Below are 19,880 nucleotides of genomic sequence, written 5' to 3' on the forward strand. Positions count from 1 at the left end.
GGAAGTGTAAGTGAATTTTATCAGTACTTTAAAATTTTATTTATTTGACTAGTAAAATAATTACATAGCTAGTGTTCTTTTTCCCATAATAATTGATATTACACAGTATGTTTTCGGGCAAAGTTTTGTCTAACATTGGCTTCATTTTGCACAATCCAATTCCAAAGGTAAAGCATAAACACAGAGGAGAGGGAAGCATGTGCCCTAACTCTGGGGCTCATTAAATACAAAATATTTTAAATTCCCCTGGTCTGAACAATTGCTATTAAGTGGGAGGGAGCTATTCTATTAGTGTCTCTTAGTCCATTGAAAAGGAAGGTTTGTGCTAGTATCAACAGGAGAGTTCTTATGGCTATACCCTGTACTCTGAGTAACTACTTCAGATATGATAATATGCAGCATATTAACTATTGTTATCCTCCTATTATTTTGTTATAAAATACTGTTTTAACTTTTTTCAATAAATAAAAAAAATTCCTAAGGAAAGCTTCTGCATCTAAACTGTCATAGTTTAGCAAATATATGTTAAAAATCACTTATATTTGATGATTTAATATACCATGTCTGTGTAAACACTGTAGTATTTCACTTGTAAATAATGTCAGAGACCACATCCTAAGAGTGAAATACAGCAGCTGTTGGTTAGCTAGCCAAAAGTCAAGGTGTTATTCCCAGATGAGCTCTCTGTTGGGTGAGGCCTGATGCGACGGTTCACTGGGAACGGTTTTATGGTAATAAAGCACTGCTCTACACTCACTAGTACATAAAGCCCAACAGAGGGGTCGCTGGACTTGGTGGCCAGTAATATTTGAAAGATTGCAGCAAGTCAAGCAGCTCTATAGATGTCAAGGCAGAACTGCACAGGAGGAAGTAACTAATGTGATAGCTCCCTTCAGGGAAGGTAGTACAGGGAGACTAGCACTTACAGTTGTGTGTGGCATTTGGTTAATCATGACTGAAACTGCATCCAAAGTATTTAGAGCCAAGCCAAAGTTCTGGTAACAGGACAATGAGGCAATATGGCACCCAGGTGCTCATATTCATCGTGCAGTGGGATGTCATCGGTGCATTTGAAGTCACCACCTGGCTCACAGTAGATGCGTTGGCTTCCCTAGAGTACCAAGCACCACGGCTCATTCCATGAGCATCCCTGGTTACTAATAGATGCTGAGCAGGATGGCGCCTGTGTGGCAGGCTGCCCAGGCTGCAACCGCCCGTACAGCACTGGATGAAGAGGGCGTCTGGCCCCAGATGTCCAACCGTAGAGCTGTGTTTGCCTACAGTCTGAGGCACCATTTTATTCTCCTCCTGGACCAATCCCAGGACACAGCTGCCACATAAACTCTTGGCCTTCCTGAAACTTCCCCTCACACACAGTACTTCTGCCTAACATCTCTCATTTCCGAATTCTCTTTTTTGGCTTGTATGTCACTTTCTTCTCTGCCATCCCGCCATCTTTCATCTGGATTGGCAGTTACTGTTCTGGTCCCTTCTCATTTTCTTTCTTAGCATTGTGTGCTATGTCTTACACATTTGGGCATCATTCTACCTAGTCCTTTCTTTTTATAAACAAGAATATTAACCACTGAAGAATTATGGAAAGTGCCTGAGATTGCTCAAGAGGGTGAGTTAAAAGTGGTGCCCTCAGCTAAGTCTACAACATGTGAAAGGGCGGGAACACTGGTGAATCCATTGGCTTGTGATACATTCGACTATTAAGGGACAGAACAAATGCACAGAACAAAGAAAGGAACAGAACCCCTTTTGACTTTTCTTTTTTCTTCAGGCCTCGAGCAGACATCTGTTTTCTCTTCCTTTTCTTTTATACCAGCTGCATCTGCAGAAGCATTTTTCTTTTTCTTCGAAACCCTTACCTCCTCATACCATTTCTTTTTAAATCTAGCTTTCTGTTGCATTCTTGGCTGCAATTATGAAGGGGGTTCTGATTTTGAGAACCTCCATAACTTGCTCATAAGAGAACACTGGAAAGTGTCCTTCCCTGAGCCCAAACGTGCCAATGGCCTGCTGGGCCCAAGTCCTGTGCTTGGTGATACAGAGCCTTTTTTCTTTCTTCAATTTCCTATTATCCTCACTTGATAAGAAGGAACCTTTCAGAGGAAATTCCCTGTCTAGGAACAGGGAAGGAGGGAGGAGTTGACAGTGCTGGAGAAGGAAGCAGACACGGGTACACAAAGGTTTGCAAACTTAGTGTGCCATGTACATGCTAACAGGAGCTTGTTTAAATTCAAATCCCCACATTTCCCGAGTCCTTGGAAATTTGAATTCAGCAGGTCTGGAAAGAGGTGTTAGACTGCAGCAGCTACACTGGGAATCTAATATTGCTTTGTTAATATTGTAAAATTTAATCTTATGTCTTTACCACTCGGAAAACAATCAAGTGCCTGTGGCTTGAGCTCTGTGACCTACGATCTATGTCACGGCTTACACTGGTGTGGCTCAGACACTGCTTCCACGGTGGCCAGAGGAACCCTGGTCAGGAGCTATGGCCCTTGCCCAGCCTCAGTCACTTACCCTGGGATGACTTGCAAATGTTAGTTTGTCTGGATGGTCCTGATGTGCCCAACTCTGTGAAGTACTGGAAAGCAAATGCTGACAGAACCCCAAACAGGTTAATTATTCATTGAATAGTATATTTCAGAAACAAATAGGGGAAATAAACAAACGGTCATGTCTTAGGACCCACACAAGATGGATTCCAGGACCCAATGGACACCCCCATCCATAGATGCTCAAGTCCCTCATATGCAAATAAAATAATGTAGCATTTGTGTAGAATATACATACTTCCTCCCATGTACTTTAAAACATCTCTAGATGACGTATAATACTATACTGAATTTCTTAAGGAATTATAACAAAAAAGTGACACATCCAAATTAAAAAAAAATACTTTTGATTCATGATTGACTCCTCAGGTGGGAGCCCAGGAGCATGCAGCGCTGACTGCGGCTTGGGCCAAGGAAGAGGCCAAGGAGGGAAGTGGATTGAAACCTCCAGCCCCCTATGCCTCCAGAGACACAGAGCCCCAGACAGTTTCCACTTTGTGTCCCTCTCCACTTTCCGGGCTACCCCAGTGCAGCAGCACCAGCAGGCGGGACTTGGGGAGGCAACTGGGCTACGGCTAGAAGCTGCTGAGTGTTTCTTCCAGCACTTGAGGACACAGCGTGAAGCAACCACTGGTGAACTGGTAACAAGCTCTGCCCACCACGTGACGCTGCTGGTGCTCAGCCAATGAGTCCATGGCTGGCGTTCTGCTACAGCAGCCCGCATGGCATTCTTTGGGCAAGGCGCCCTGTGTGCTTGGGCTGAGTCACTGCTTCTTTTCTTTTCTATTTGGGCACCAATATTCACTGCATCCTTTTCTGAAAGCATGTTGTAGGATGCTGTCCGATCATTCAGCCACTCGATAGCCACTCCTGGAATATACAGTTTCCAGTCTTAGCTGATAAAAGTTTAGAAGGATTTTCCTCCTTAGAGGTTGGCACCACTGCAATGAAAGCACATATACCGAATTTACCTTTTGATACCAGGGTCAGAGAAGATGGAGACGAGGACTCTTCCCTTTACCAACAAAAGCCCATTCCGTGTTGGCTTTGGTTTTCCCTTGACATGCCACTTCCTGGCCCAGACTGCAGGCAGACTGTGTGGTGACAGCGTGGCAGGTGTTAGCTCCCAGTCTGCCAGCTCCTTGTCATTGACTTGCCCTTTTCTAATTGGGATCTGCCGGAGCTATGGCAGGAAAGGGCACACGTTGCTCCAGGAACTGCACTGTCTCAGATCTGCTTTTGCTGTAAGTGCAGAAGTGGAGGGCACCTGTGATTTAAGACCATCTTATTGGCAATTTGGCTAAAACTATGGTGTGGCACTGTGCAAGGCAGGAAGATGAAATGCACATTTTAGTGTTTGAGCATTTGAAAGAGGAGGAGCAAGACAGAGGCCCTTCCCTGGGAAGCTTGGCAGATGAAAAATGACCCAGAGATGTCCCTAGTTAAGTAGACAGCCTAGCTGTGCAAATAGCTGAAAACCTTGTATTTATCATGGTTTGCCTAAAATTTCTTATAAAACGCCAGTCCATTTGTCCAGCACACAAAAGATGAATATAGATTTTACATATTGTTCTTTTTTTACTTGTATGTTTTTCTTTGAATATCAACTCTCTTTTATCTGCAATAATGCAAACTTAAAGTTGTAGTTAAAGAAATGCACAGGTAAGTTTTTGTTGACTTTTGCACATACTTTTGTAGATACATATTAAAATAGGTGTGCTTCTTACTTTGAGAATTCATGTGTAGCAGGGGAATGGCACTGAATGGATGTCCTTCAGCAAGTATTGGAAAGCTGCCCGGTTCTTGTCTGACTCCTTTCAGGGGCTCTTATCTACAATCCATGTTGTCTTGGGATTCAATATTATCAATCAAGACATTTTCCCTAGTAAAAGAGATAAGCTTCCATGTTTGCCTGTGCACCCTTTTCTTTTACAAAAATGAGTGGTACTTGCAAAATTAAGGAAGCACACTGATGTGCTGCCGAAGGAACAAGCATTTGGCAGTCCAAGGTGGAGGTCATTCAAGCTCTGCTGATACCAACGGGGCCCAAAGTAATCATTCAGTTCTCCTGTGCACCTGATCCATTAGTAAGAGGTTATCATTGTGAGTAACCAGTATCTTTCTAACTTCACGGGATGACTATTACAGCCAAATGAAATGGTAGATATGAAAGCATTTAGTAAGTTGTACTGTGGTCCTTTACATATCAAACAGTTCGGGCTCTGTTTAGCAGTAAGCAAGGGTTTCAGGTGGAGAAGGTAATAATTGGCAAGGCAAATGAACATGAAATTTTCTACAAACTGTACAAAAAGATAGCCTGCCTCAACTAACTGTAATTATACTCTTGCACTTCAAAAATTTCTCCTCATGCTGTATGCAAAGGAGATACTAGAACAGAGATGCTCAGACTAAATTCCATGAAAGCTGGGCTAGAGGCTTATGGGTAGCAGCACCGCCGCTGAGGCCCTGCTGCACCCACGGCTGATTTCCTCTTTGTATTCTTCCAGGACAATGTCTGTATGTTGAAAATTTTGAAAGTCACAGCTTCAATTGGAAATTTCTCTGAGCTCCAAATATGTATCAAATTAAATTGTATAGTAGGCATTAGGAAATTTACAGATCTGTCTGGAGCTGCCAGCCCCCTCCCAGAGCCACTTCCCACCAGGTACTACTTATCTCACCATTCACCCAGTCAATTGGTTAGGCTGGACTTCTCCTCGGAGTCTGTGAGGGTTCATATCCCAACTCTATTACTTATTAGATCATTGACTTTGGAACAGTTAATGACTATTTCTATGTTTCAGTTTTCTGTAAATTGAGAAAAAAGAGAGCATCTGTCTGGGATTCTGTGAGAATTGCATGTAAGGCTCTTAGAACTGTGCCCTGCATGCCATAGGTTCTATAAATGGTGTGTATATGGCAGTTAACCATATTGCCAATAATATAGTAACTGTATTGCCAATAATAATATTAATCATTTTGTCATTTTTCTTGCTGCACCTAATTTTCACTAACAAATATTGTCAGGTTTGCTTTTCAAATACACCCTAACCCTTGTTTCTTTGTCACGATCCCACTACCACCCTTTTAGTCCTGGCTGTTGCCTATCAGTCTTAAGTTGCTGGGCACATTCCTTCACGTAAGCTCCTTGCCTTCACTTGCTCCTTCCCTGTCCGTCCTCTGCCCACCAGCCAGAGCTGGCCCCTGGCCAGGTCTGTAGTGCACCTGCTCCAGCCTTGCTTTCCTCCCCATGCTGCTGGGGATGGGCTTCCTCACCATGACTGTTCCCTTTTGTCAGTTATTTATCAGTCACACATCACCTCTTCCAAGAGATCTTCTCTCATCTTGACTCAGAGAGGCTCTTTCACAGCCACTGCACTCCATGGTCATATTTTTCTACTCTCTTCCTACACTTCACAGGATCTGAAGTGAACATTATTTTACAAGTCCAAATGATCCTCTCCATCTGGCCCTGTGGAATGTCAGATGAAAAGCATATCCATTTTGTTGTGATGTCATAACCAGATTGAACTTTCCCAATGCTTCTTCTCTTACTACCTGGCATGGTGTGCGCACCTATAATCCCAGCACTCTGGGAGGCTGAGACAAGAGAATACAAAATTTAGGCCACCATGTGCAACTTAGTGATTAGCAAGACCCTTGCTCAAATGTGAAATAAAGGAAAAAAAGCTGAAGATACTGCAAAGGCCCTGGGTTCAATCCTTAGTCACACACACGCACAGAGAGAGAGAGAGAGAGAGAGAGAGAGAGAGAGAGAGAGAGAGAGAGAGAGAGAGAGAGAAGAGAAAGGTAAGAAATCTGTCCCTTCTTCTTCACTTTGTACCTTTGTATGCTGGGGAATAGGTGATAGGAGGCCCTCCCCTGAAGAAGCCAGGCTCAGACCGTTACTTCCCCATTCTTTGCCAAGAGTGATTATGTGAACTGCCTGTTTTGCTGCTCAGTCCCGCCTAATCACTTGGAGCAAAAGGCTTGTTAGCCAAACTTTGCTTAACCTTCTCTCCTTGCCTTGCACCACTGACCTGGGGATGCGCCTCCAGACAGCCCAGAGGAGGACGAGCTGGCCTCAGGGTAAAACATTCTTTGAACTAAAATCCAACCATGCCACCCTCTCATTCTGTTGCTCAGTATGTCCTTCTAGTCTTTTGCTCTTCCTGCAGAAGGAAAGCCCTTTTCCCTTCTTTCTTTTGATGCTTGTAGCTTATGGTTCCAGTGTTCTGCCTCCTGCAAGGCTCTCTCACCCTACTGCAGTTACTCCATCCTCTACCCCTACAATAATCCTTTCAGATAAAGATCTTTTTTCATAAATCTGAATCTGCTTTCATTGGCGAGTTGCCATTTCTAAAAGGTGTGCCTGGCACATGAGAGATGTCTAATGCACATTTATCAGGAAATAAAAACAAACAGCTATTTGGGTTGTGAACCCAAGTGTTATAACCTTAGTGTGTCAATCCATATGACAAGAGGTTATTATTTAAAAAGAATAAAAGTGTCGGTGATTTTTCAAGCACGATTTAGCATTTTGTGAAACTTGTATATAAACTTACCATGCCTTCCTGGCATTGTAAAATGTACTTAAAATTAAAACCAATAGAAATAAAGTATAAAAGAATAAAACAACCTAAAAATGGACCCATTGTTTCCAATACATACACCCTTCTACTCTTTTTTAAATTTTCATTGCTTTGCTCACCCACAGTTATTCCCTGCCCCATGAACATGGAGTATTATAGCTGGCTATGATTTTATAGGAAAAATTATCTTCAGCCTGGAAAGAGTCACTCATATTTTCCATGGACTACTTAAATAACTATGACTGAAAATAAAGCAACATTCTAGTCTAGTTTTGCTTTTCCTCTTCCTGTCATGAATCTAAACATCTTTCTCAATTGTAAATAAATTAAATGATAATCATGAGTGAGGTGCATAGCTAATTTGGGTTTATTGCCTTTTTATATATATAACAAATATGAGCTTTCAAAGTTAGTATCATTATGTTTGAAGATCCATAAAGTATGTTTCAATTTAGTGTAACTATATTGTCATTTTGAGTTAATTTATGTAAGTAAATTCTGTACACTGCTATTAATGAGTCTTTCTCAGAGCTGAGCATGAAAAAGACCATCAGTTGGCTTTCTACTGATGGAATGATCAGGGGAGGAGCATCCCATGCACAGGCCCTGGTAATTATTGGGCAGGATATAAAAGACTTGATGCCAGATATTGGATGACAAGAGGGTCATTTTCAAACATCAGATTTACAAATGGTTGAAACAGTTAATCAGTCTCACTAATGAGTCTTAAAAACATTAAGAATGTCTTAAATGTCTTGCATGATATTTGAGGTATGCAAACAATTTATTGAGCATTTTCATTGTGCTCAGCACCATGTTGCAAACCAGTGGGTGATCAGAGATGCCCTAAGGTCCATTCTTGAAATGATGTTTAAGGGGATGCTCTTTCTTTTGTTACCATCTGCTTAGATTAAATATTCTTGGACATTGTTTTCTCTGTGTTATTGCTGGATGTGCTTGCTTATTCTGGTGGAAATTAGCTCCATTTCCTTCAGTTTAAATCTTCTTGATAGTTATTGATAATGCCATTTCTCTACCCTGATGAATCACTTAACCAAAGACATACTTAATTCCTTTAGACGTTTCTCTTCTCTCCTTCCATTTTAACCAAATGCTTATTAGTGAGCTATTTCCTGCGTACCTGAACATATTTTAACTTGTAGCAAATTTGAGATATTTTTCTCCAAGTAGGAAAAATGCTACTTCTCTTGTTCATCAAACTGGAATCAGTTTTCAGGTCCCAAGATTTATCTCCATTTAGGGAATATGTTGTGGCTAAAGAATATATGATCACTGTTAATTTTTAAGTTTGAGTACCTTAAAAATGATTTAAAACACATCCTTTGTGTCAGGTGAAATTTCTTGGAATCTGGTGACACGTTCTTAAATTGATTAACATTTTTAGTCTCTTCTGTCTTCATAATTCATATTACTGACTGTGTTTCTCCAAGTACAAATAGGGTTGTCAGGCAGCTTTAGTTTGTAATCATTAAGTAATACATAAGGAATGCCACTGAGTAAGTAATTTAAGAAATGGCTCTTTGGTGGTACAAACAATTAATGAAGTTTTCAAAGGTGCCAAATTAGCAATCTGAGAAAAGCTCAGATGTTGGGAAGATTTTGACTTCAAGACAAGAATCCAAGACTGCAAAATTATTAGAACCTCAGTAGAAGAAACATAGCCACCCAAGGATGCAAACAGAACTGCAAGCTCATTCTGGCCTGCACACTTTTTATGTTTAACATTTTGATTTATGAGAGCCTGAGGAAATGCAAATGAATATTCAGTTTATCACCCCTCACCATTGTCACTGGCTTGCTGAGGACCCCTCCCACCATGCATGCATTTATGCTGCTTGCCAAGTACATAGAGGGGTTTGAATCCATGACCCAGTTTTACAGATGAGGAAATGGAAAATGAAGAGTTCAAGGTAACTGATTAGGGAACACATTTCACATGTGGCTTGATACTGAGCGAAGGACTGCAGCCTGGTGTGCACAGAGCCAATGTGGTGGCACTGGGTATTTGCAAAAAGATAATTCTATTGCAGTCAATTAACAAAGATCCCAGTAACTGGGAAAAACTCAAATCTGCTGTCCCAGTCAATAGAAATTGGGGTTTTACAGGAAGGAGCAGGGGAGAAGCTGATGGTAAGGATGTTTAGGGTTCTTTGGTACAGCCATAGTCTGTCATGTCTCTTCATAGTTCACATTTACAATTTTAATTCAATTTAATTTTTATTCTGAGAGAGTTCTATCCTGCAGATGGGATTTTGAGCCTCTTGAGGGAAAGGGCTGGTCACTTGACAGGAGCTGACTTCTGCATATGATCATTCTTGTAAAGCCAATTTTAGACAGGCTTCTAGTGCATTCTGAATGCTTTTCCTGAAAGACAACTTAGAGCTTTGTTATTTAAGGAATTTGTGTCTGGTTGGATACAGGACTTAGCTGACTTTGGGTTTACAAATATCCTGCTTTTGCTATAGAGTACTTTCTACTTTATGAATAATTGCATTTCCTGAAAGATTAAAGTCAGAATAAACTAAAACTCTAGATCATTAATACAAACTCCATACTTTTGTGAAATTCTAAAGTATTTCATAATAAAGAGTAATGAAAAGAAAGTAGATCAAGACAGAACAATTTGGCTAAGGCAAGGGAGAAGGCTAGGATTTGAGTCTTGAGTTCAATCCCACATGTCATCTGGGATTATCATCTATTTTGTACAATAAAGGGGACAGCCAGTAAAATCCAATTAAATTTTGGCATTGCCTTCTATAAATGTAAAGCCACAATTTCCAAATAAACTTCTAGAAGATTCTTGCCATTAAAATGTTAATATTCTCTCAATTGAACAACCTACCAACATAAAATAAATTGACCTGTATGTCAGGTGCAGAAGTTATTTTCTCTTAGCCATAATGGTACTTGCTCAAGATTTCCTTGCGTCTTTATAGCTTTAGAGTAAACAGATTCTTTGACTTAGCAAAAGAGGCTGTGGTATTTCTTGATTTCAGTTACCATTAATGAAGCTCATCAAGCACCCCTGACGTCACTGCAACATGAGAGGCCGCAAAGAAAGGTTTAGCTCCTGGTAATCTGAATGCTTTGTGCTTCCTGACTCAGACCTAAACGTTCCTGGAGAAAACGTTGATTCTTTTGGTCTACAGCTGAAACAGTCACTAACAATCAGTAGGGAAAGTGTCCACAGAATGAAGGACAAAGTCCAGGCTACTACTTAGAAAACACTCTCCCATCCTTCTTGGCCTAGCCAGGTGTCATCAGTGTGCTGCCCTGGAGTCTACACTCCATTTCCAGTATCTGCCTTTTCCTTTTCATTTCTTATTCATTGTATGATCAGTGGACTTTGAATATTTTCCTCTTCCTTTTACTTTGTTTTTTCTTTTGTTTGAGGTAATCAGTTTCAGTAGGAGTTGTACATGAGTTAGAAAGAGTGCTCAAGAACCCTTTGCATTTACACACTAGAGAAGCTGGATTTCTGGCAATGTTGCTTTGCTTGTTATTACATCTTAATTAAACTAGAGTCTTGGTTTTTAAAACTCCACCTGCGCTGCGTGTCATGTTTCACTCCTGGGTCCAGACCATGCTGTGATTATTTGCTTATGTATTCACCTCTTTCATTTTATTGTTCACTCAAGGGCAAGAGATTGCCTTATTCAGTTCTAAATTCCTAGCATCCAACACAGTACATGTTATGCTACTTAAAGAAATGAGTAAAGCCACATGACAGGATACTATCTGTGAAGAGTCCTACTTTTTTTTTTAAAAAGATATATATATATAAAACATATACAAAATATATATATATATATATATATATATATATATATATATATATATATATATATGACACATTGGTTCAGTGGGAAGAATCAGGAAAGACAACGTGCATAGGGAAAGGTGCTATCAAGGGGAAGCTGATCCTAGCCAAAGATCCTGGGTAGCTGGGAGAGCACTGTGGCTACCAATGTTCTCCCTGCCACGTTTCCTCCTTCCTCGGCTGCCTTACTGTGTACAATCTCACTGTATCACTGGTGCATGAGTGAGCAGCAGCCGTGTTGATGTGCCTTTTTGATTCTCTTATTTCCATCCCACAATAGTACATTTTAAGAGACTAGAGTTCTTCTACTGTACCTTTTTAGTTTCCATCTTTTTTAAAAATTTTTTTTGGTACTGGAGATCAAACTTAGGACCTTGTACCTGCCAGGCAGATGCTATGCCACTGAGCTATCCAGCCTAGCTGTTCTTTTTAACCTGGAATTAAGTTTTGCTGTCTCAGGAATCATTCCTTAAGCAACTTTCTCTTTCTCTCCTCTCTTGACATGTCACTTAACTATGTACCAGGCATGTCCTAATTATAGCCACATAGCTAGAAAAGGGAAACTTTGCTTGGACCTATGCATGACATTACCCTGGGATGAGAAGCTCATGTGCCCAGGAAAACGTGCACCTCCTAAGGGTGCCTCTACCTCTTCTTGGGAAAGAGACTGACAGATGAACTTTGCTGTGTGTCATGGCTAGGCACTAAGAGGCCGATGCAGTCCTTCATGATGTAGGACAGAGCCAAGGGTACACGCAACAAGAGGATGTGGAGACACCTCTTATTTTACTCTGTTACTACTGCCAGAAGTTATAAATATTAGAGCTTTTAGGTATACTACATCTATTGTTTGATTTTGCTTCATAACAACCTCATGTGAGAGAGGTCAAGATCTTGATGGGAGAACAAAATGAGGGAATTACTGAAGCATCAAGTAAATTCATTCATTCAACAAATATTTACTGGCCATAACAATTGGAGTGGATCCATGCTACAAAGACAAACAAGAGAGAAACAAAATGTTTATTGAAATGCACACTTTGCACATGCACAGGAGGCGCTCAGAGAGAGAGTAGTTCTCAGAGAAATAGCCTGGAGTCAGAGTCTATTCAATATCTGAAAGAAGAATTACATTTTTAGAGAAGAGACAAAATAAAGAAAAAGAACTTGGAATTTGTACAGGCAGGAACTTGGGTAGGAGGAGGCAAATGAGGATAGCAAAAAAGCTTGCTAATGCACATTCCTCTGGGATCATCCTCAAGCTGAGGAGGATTCTAACAGATCTTCAGTGATTTAACCTTTGCCCACCTTTGTTCCCCTGGTAGAAGCTGGTAAGTGTTTGGGTAGCTTTTTGTTTTTGTAAATGTGTGTTCCTGCTTTTAAGCAATAAATAAGTAAGTAAATAAATAAATAAATAAATAAATAAATAAATAGTTTTGAAGATTAGAAAAAAAGAGAGCAGAGCTTTTGCGGGTCTGTCTCTTCCTGTCTTCAGCTATTCTGCGGAGGCATATGCTGGGCTCCAACAATAGAGACCACACTGAATGAAAACAAAAGCCTCCTCTCTAACACAGCTTCTCAGATCAACTGAATAAAGGAGTAGATAGAATCCAGAAGCACAGGAAACATTCTGTCATCATACATTTGTTTAAATGGCGGTGATGCATACTATAACCCTAGTGTCCACTTGCTAGACTTCTATTTCTACAAAATGTTTAGGCTCATCCTTCTCTATGATTTCAGAAGAATCCTTTTCAGTTGATTTCTTCATTGTGAGCATTATTTTCTTATTGCTTCCTATTTTCAAAGCAGATATTCAAAATATCCCAGCTCCTCTCCTCTTTCCCTTCTCTTCCTCCCCCTCCTTCTCCTCCATTCTCTCTTCTTTTATCTCCTTCCTTCCCCTTCACTCTTCAATGTAAAAGGAGCCTTGAAATCATTGAAGGCAGTCTCCTTGCCCTGCTCCTTTCCCATCTTAGGATGAGTTGGCCCAGTAGTCTGCAGAAATCATTTCCCTAATCCCAAGCCCCTGAGGTTTCTGGGCCAGCTTGGTGCTGAGTCTTGGAGTATGGACAGCTCAGTCTTACAGGAGGTTGCAGTAATAGATCAGGCCTCCTCATAGACAGAACATAATGCCCCTATGTAGGACCCGAGGTGAGAGAGCACACAAGGCTGAGGGAAGCATCAGTGGCACTCGCTACAAGGCGTGGGGGTCCTTTGGCCTGTCCTAGACCCCATCTATGGATGGAAAACACTCTGGGCTTCAAGAAACCTGAAGCATGCTCTGCAGTGCATCTGTTCCTCACAACACAGCTCTGCCTGCATGGCTCCCAGGAAGCTCCCATTCAGAACTGCATTCTATTTTGCACCCAAATCCAGCTTATTATTGTGAGGGATTTAAGGGCCTTCCTTATTCAGAGGTGCCATGGTTTCCTCATTCCACCTGAGTCTCTATGCAAAAGCTGTCTTTATCTCTCTTTCCTGTGTCCAAGACTCAGTTTCCTCTTCACTAGTTGTCTCCTTTGTTTTTATTTTTGCGATACTGTGTTACTTTTATTGTCACATTTGACTAGGGATACTGAGTCTTAGAGAGTTGGACCAACAGGTCTGAATTAGGAGAACTGAGATCATAGCTCACGTCTGTCTGTTTCCAAGGTCAGTACTCTAAATCACTACCTTACACTTTATGGATTCCAGAACAATTTGGGAATCTAAACTTTTGGAGACCAAAAAAGCCCCGAATTTTCTGTGTGTTACCTCTATGGTAACCACCTATGCACACTAAAGTACTTTATAGTATTTGACAGAATACTCACAGGACTGTTTTGCCCTGCCAAACTCCTTTGCCTCTGCCAGGTCCCTCTGCCATGCTGCCCCACCGTGGAGCCAGCTGATTGTGGAAGGAAATTTCTAAAAAATGTGAGCTAAAATAAAGTTTTCTTCTTTATCTTGTGAGTATGGAATACTTTGTTCCAGCAAAGAGAAAGTAACTAATACAGAAATATAGGGGGAAGTGGTCGTGGATAACTTGTAATTTTATTTACACATCTCCAGAACAAGAGGATCCATATGAGAGGATCTGTCATAGGTGGTTACCAGCTTATTAATCTACACATGTTCACCTTCATAGTCTTTTCATCTCAAATGGCATTAAATGTCATTGAACAATGCATGTGCCTTTCATTGTTGGAAACGATGATAAAGGCCCTCAAATCCATAGCAAGAAACTTAGCTTTGCAACATTTACTTTACATGGTTTTCTTCTCTTGAGAAGAATCAACAGCTTCATTACAAAACTTTTTTTTTTTAGGGAAGAGTTTACAGGGTGTTCAGAGTCTCACTACTAGATCGGACTTGTAGTGATCCTCCTGTTTACAGCCTTCCAAGAGCTGGGATTACAGGTGTGTGCCACCACGCCCAGTGTCACTCCCTGTCTCAGCTCACTCTGGGGGTGGAGCTGGCATGGCAGGCCAAGGGAACGAACCCCTGGCCCCTACACCTGCTTGCAGGTGCTTTAATCCACTGAGCTATTTGGCTAGCTTTATTACAAAACTTTCCAGAGCTGTGGGGTGGCACATGCCTAAATCCAAGCACACTTAAAGGTGAAGGCAGAAGGACTGCATGTTTTAGTCCAGCATGAGCAACTTAGCAATTTGGTGAGACCCTGTCTCAAAATTACTTGGTCCTTGGGAGACTCAAGACAACAGAATTCATCTTCTCTTTTCTCTATCCAAATCCTCCTCAAGAAAGAGGGCATTAGAGCTGGCCAGATAGTCAGTGGATTAAAACAACTGCTTAGGCAGACACAGGGACTGAGGTTTGATCCCTTGCATGCTGTGCTGGCCCTGCCCCCGGGACATGCTGAGGTGGCAATTGAGACTGTGTACAGTGGCATGTGCCTATAATCCTAGTGCTTGGAAGCTGAGAACAAGAGAATCACTACAAGTCCAATCTGTGTAGTGAGACCTGTAGACCCTGTACTAAATACATAGAAAGAAAGAAAGAAAGAAAGAAAAGAAAGAAAGAAAGAAAGAAAGAAAGAAAGAAAGAAAGAAAAGAGGCCACTGGTGTGGGAAACCAGTAGGACTAAGAAGTTAATTTGCTCTTTCAGCATTCCATAGCCTAAATGGACTAATACAAAGCACAAAACTTCAAAATGGGCTTGCACAATACAGAAGAGAAATGCTAATGACATATTTTAACAATATATGTTTGCATATATGTTTGCATATATGTTTTAAATCTTCAGAAAAACAAAATATGAACTAGTTAACTAGAATAGTATTACTTTTGCAATTTTTAAAAAATTTATGCATTTGGTACATGGTCTCACTACACAGCTTGGACTCATAATGATCCTCCTGTTTTGGCCTCCCCAGCCCTGAGATTACATGCATGCACTACCACACCCAGTTTTGGTGGCAGCTGAGCGGAGCAGGAGGCAGGGGAGGCTGGCAACGCATGCAGCACCTGGGTCCTTGAGCTTGCTAGGCAGGCTCTTAGACTGCTGAGCTATCTCCCCTGCCCCTGCTTTTGCAATTTAAACACCTGAACTATGCAAATGTTCATTGCCATTTGTAATAGCCTAACATGTTCATGCACAGTAAGATTTTTCTGGATTTTAATCTATTTTGTCTGGTGTCCCCACTTCACATGGATAGAGCCTTCACCTGTCCTGGGCCAGCCAACATAAATCACTTCCCAAACCTAGACGGCAATAGGGTCAACAGGGTAAATAGGGCCTTTAATGACTTCTGCACAAGGGGCTACATGGAGCAATACTGTCGATCAAACACACGGGCAGCTGCAGTGTGAGGGGAGGAGAGAGAGGGTAAGACGTGCAGGCCATCAGCAACTGTCAATGAGGATGAATGAAGAAAAAAACTCATCGCATCATGTGGCTTGCTGGAGTCAGGCAGAAGCTTTGAGCAAAGCCATCCTGGGCCCCAGGAAGCAAAGCAAAGATGAACTCAACACAGAGAATACACACGTACAGTGTTCAATGAGGAGCAATTGTTCTTGCATGGTATTTTTTTATTTTATGGAAAAAAAGGTTGAGACTTGGCGTGGTGGCACACACCTGTAATTCCAGTGTTTGGGAGGCTGAAAACAGGAGCATCACTATGAGTCTGATCAACATAGTGAGCCCTGTAGACCCTGTACTAAGTACATAAAAAAGAAAGAAAAGGGAAAAAAGGCTTGAAAAATTCCATAATAAAGTAGTAGGAGAATACCTTTAAAGTAGTTACTTAGAGTACACAGGCATAAAATTTTCTCCAATTAATACAAGCACAAACCTTCCTTTTCAATAAACTAAGAGATACTAATAGTATAACTGACTTGAATTTTTTCCTTTTCTCTTTTATCCTTTCCCCTTTCTACCATCCTAGATCCTTTTTCCTTTTGAACAATTTCCTCCCATTTCACAATATCTATTGTAAATTTTAGACCTTATTTTCTCTTTCAGTTTCTCATACCAGGTAGACAATATGATGTTTACATATATGAGTCTGATTTATTTCACTTATGAATATGCTCTATAGTGGTTTACCTGTAAAAGTATATTTACCTGTAAGTCTCAGGTTTATCTTTCTTTATGACTGAGTAGAAGCAGACCACATCTTTTTTATCCATTGTTCAGCTGATGGGCGTTTGGGTTGTTTTCAAGATCTCATTGTTACAAATTATGCTGCTATAAACATGAGTGTACATTTACTGCAGTAGTATGATGCTTTTAATTCTTCTGTGAAGATACCCTCAAGGGGGAATAGATGGGTGGAATGGGATCTCTAATCCTAGTTTTTTGAGAAGATTTCTCAAAAAGGAATTGTACCCAACAACACTCCCACCAACAGTGGAGAAGGGTGACATTTTCCCCACAGCCCCTCCAGCACTTGTTGTTGGTTGGCTTCTTGATGAAAGCCATTCTTCCTGGGGTGAGATGGAATTAATTTGCATCACTTGAATGATCAGTGATGTTGAGCATTTTTTCATATATTGATTTGTTGTTTGTAATCCTTCATCTGAGATGTATTTATCTGAGATGCCCATCTTTTGATTGGATCTTTGAATTTGGATGGTCTGATTCTTTTTAAGTTTTTATATGTTCTAGACAGAAGTCTTTTGTCAGAAGTACAATTGGCTAAAAATGTTTCATACTTTTTGTTCTCCTCACTCTCCTACTGATTTTTTACATGGAAAATTTATTTTATTTTATGTTATTTTGGCTGAACTGGGGATTGAACTCAGGCCCTTGCACTTGCCAGGGAAGCACTTATTCTACTGTGCCATCTCCCTGGCCCTTACATGAAAATTTTAAACAAAATATAGAACTATCATTATAAATGATGGATCAATGAATATAAAGGGAAAGAATACATCTTTTCACTTTGGGAAAAAAGTAAATCTTTTAATATATCTAACATATTTATCTTAATTATCAATAAAAATGACTTTTTAAAAGTGGATCATTTTGCACACTAATTGGTGAAGATGAATTTTAAACTTGAAGTACTTGGAATATAAGATTACATTCTGACAATGAGCAGCACCTGTGGTTTCTCCGTCCACTTCTATTGTTTCCATTGCAAGATCAGCTGTGCTCACTATGAGAGTGTCTTCACTTCACACTCAGAGGACAGGTAACTTTCTTCTATAAAGATTTCTCAAATAGAAAATCTGAATTTTTATTTTTTATGTTTTTAGTACAGGGTCTCACTGCACAGATCCTCCTGCTTTTAGCCTCCCAAGTACCTCTCAATTGACTTCTCAGTGCACCCTGGGGGCAAGGTCAGCACTGCATACCAGAGATCAAACCCCAGTCCCTGCATCTGCCTAAGCAGGCACTTTAATCTGCTGAGCTATCTAGCGGACACTCTGAATTTTTAAATTGTAGTATATATTACTTTTCTGTCTCAAAGTTTAGAAAATACCGATAAAATTTAGCAAAGTCATCACTAATATCATTTGAAAGTAATAAATAGTGAAGAACAACTAAAAGGCAATATTGGTTGAAGAAAGGTATTCAAATGCACTTTAAAATCATGTAGTTCTGAAATATCTAAGTCTGCTAACAATTGTTTGGAAGGAGAAAGGAGTACAACAGAAACATCAGCACTAAAATCTCAGAAGAAAGCTCAGTACATAACACTTAAAAGAACTCAGATCAAAAAGAAATAATTAGTACTAAGTTGGGAGTTAGGTGGAGAAATATTTTCCTTTAAATTTGCATTTGGTGTGATTTTTCAAGTCATATCCTTGATTAGCTATTCCTGTGAAGATAACCTTTAATTGTGGTTGTCTGATCGAAACTCATCATCAACCTTAGATCTTTTTGGTGTCCTACATCACTTCTGCATGAAGTTCATAGCATGGTAAAATATTTTAAATGTATTTTCATGTGTGTATGCAGATGTCATCTATTCATTTATGCATTTGTTTTTCTGTTCAGCAAATATTTGTGGAACTCCTATGATGCTACAGAAATAGGTTTAAATGCTAGGAAATAGTAGGCAACAAAGAATATTCTTCACCACTGGGGAGAGAAAGGGCTAGTAGCTAAATAAGTATGTATATAATATCACATTAAGTTTGGAAACATTCTGATAACTTTAAAGTCTTTGTGAAACACATGATTGAAAGTTTGCTTTAAAATATGATGTAAGAGGGGAAACAAGACAGCTCAGAGGACTAAGTACCTGCTTAGAGAAGCACAGGAACTGGGGTTTGATCCCTAACACCACATGCCATGCCAGTACCACCATCAGTGCACTGAACCAGCCACCAACACTGGGCATGGTGGTGCGCGCTTGTAATTCCAGCACTAGGGAGGCTGAGAACAGGAGGATCACTACAAGTCTGAGCTGTGTAGTGAGGACCCTGCACCAAATACATAAAAGATAGACAGATAGATAGATAGATAGATAGATAGATAGATAGATAGATAGATAGATAGATAAAATGTAAGTTTCTTTTTTAAACTAACTATGGAAACCTTAGTGAAACATGGTAAGGAATATGAAGTTACTTTAACAAGAGGGGAAAAAAGGAAACAAGAAAGTAGCCATAATCATACCATCCTATTATCTTATTAACTTAATAACTGGGGGAAGAGAGGAGGCTATATTTGAAATCTTGCTTTTCATCACTTGCTTTGAAGCATTTTTTTGTCTTTAAATAGTCTTAAAGTATATTATTAATAGCTGCAAATATTATCCCTTTATAAAAATTAATGCTTTTATTATTTTTGACTATTTTACTTTCATAAACTCAATTTATATGCATAGATATTTATCTTCATTTCTGAATACATCACCAACATAAAGTTCTTGAAAGGGAATTATTGCGCCTAAATGCCATGCATATTTTATAATACTTGATGTGTATGGTATGAAACACATTTGCAGAAGATTTCATTATTTTCTCAACAATATGAGATATTGTGCAGATTTGAAACCAGTCAAAACTGCACCTCAGTGCTATTTTAATGTCTTTCTTGTTGTTTCTGTTATTATTTCTTTGGTGCTAATTTAAACAACATTTACTAGCGAGGTTAATTTTTTAAACGTATTGCTTGCATCTTCCCCTTCTGTGAATTTTTTTCTATTTTCCCTTCTTCTCTCTTTTTTTCTCTGAGGTAGTTTAGTATTTTTCATTGGATTTTTAAGACATTTTAATGTATGGAGCACAGATTTGTTGTAATATTTCTCCAAGTGGTAACTTACATTTACACACTTTGACATTTGGCAGCCTTTTCGTGCCCTCAGACTTACTGATCTCTTCTTCTCCTTCTCCTTCTCCTTCTCCTTCTCCTTCTCCTTCTCCTTCTCCTTCTCCTTCTCCTTCTCCTTCTCCTTCTCCTTCTCCTTCTCCTTCTCCTTC

The sequence above is a fragment of the Octodon degus genome, unplaced genomic scaffold (genome assembly GCF_000260255.1).
Source record: "Octodon degus isolate 3935 unplaced genomic scaffold, OctDeg1.0 scaffold00152, whole genome shotgun sequence".
NCBI lineage: Eukaryota > Metazoa > Chordata > Mammalia > Rodentia > Octodontidae > Octodon > Octodon degus.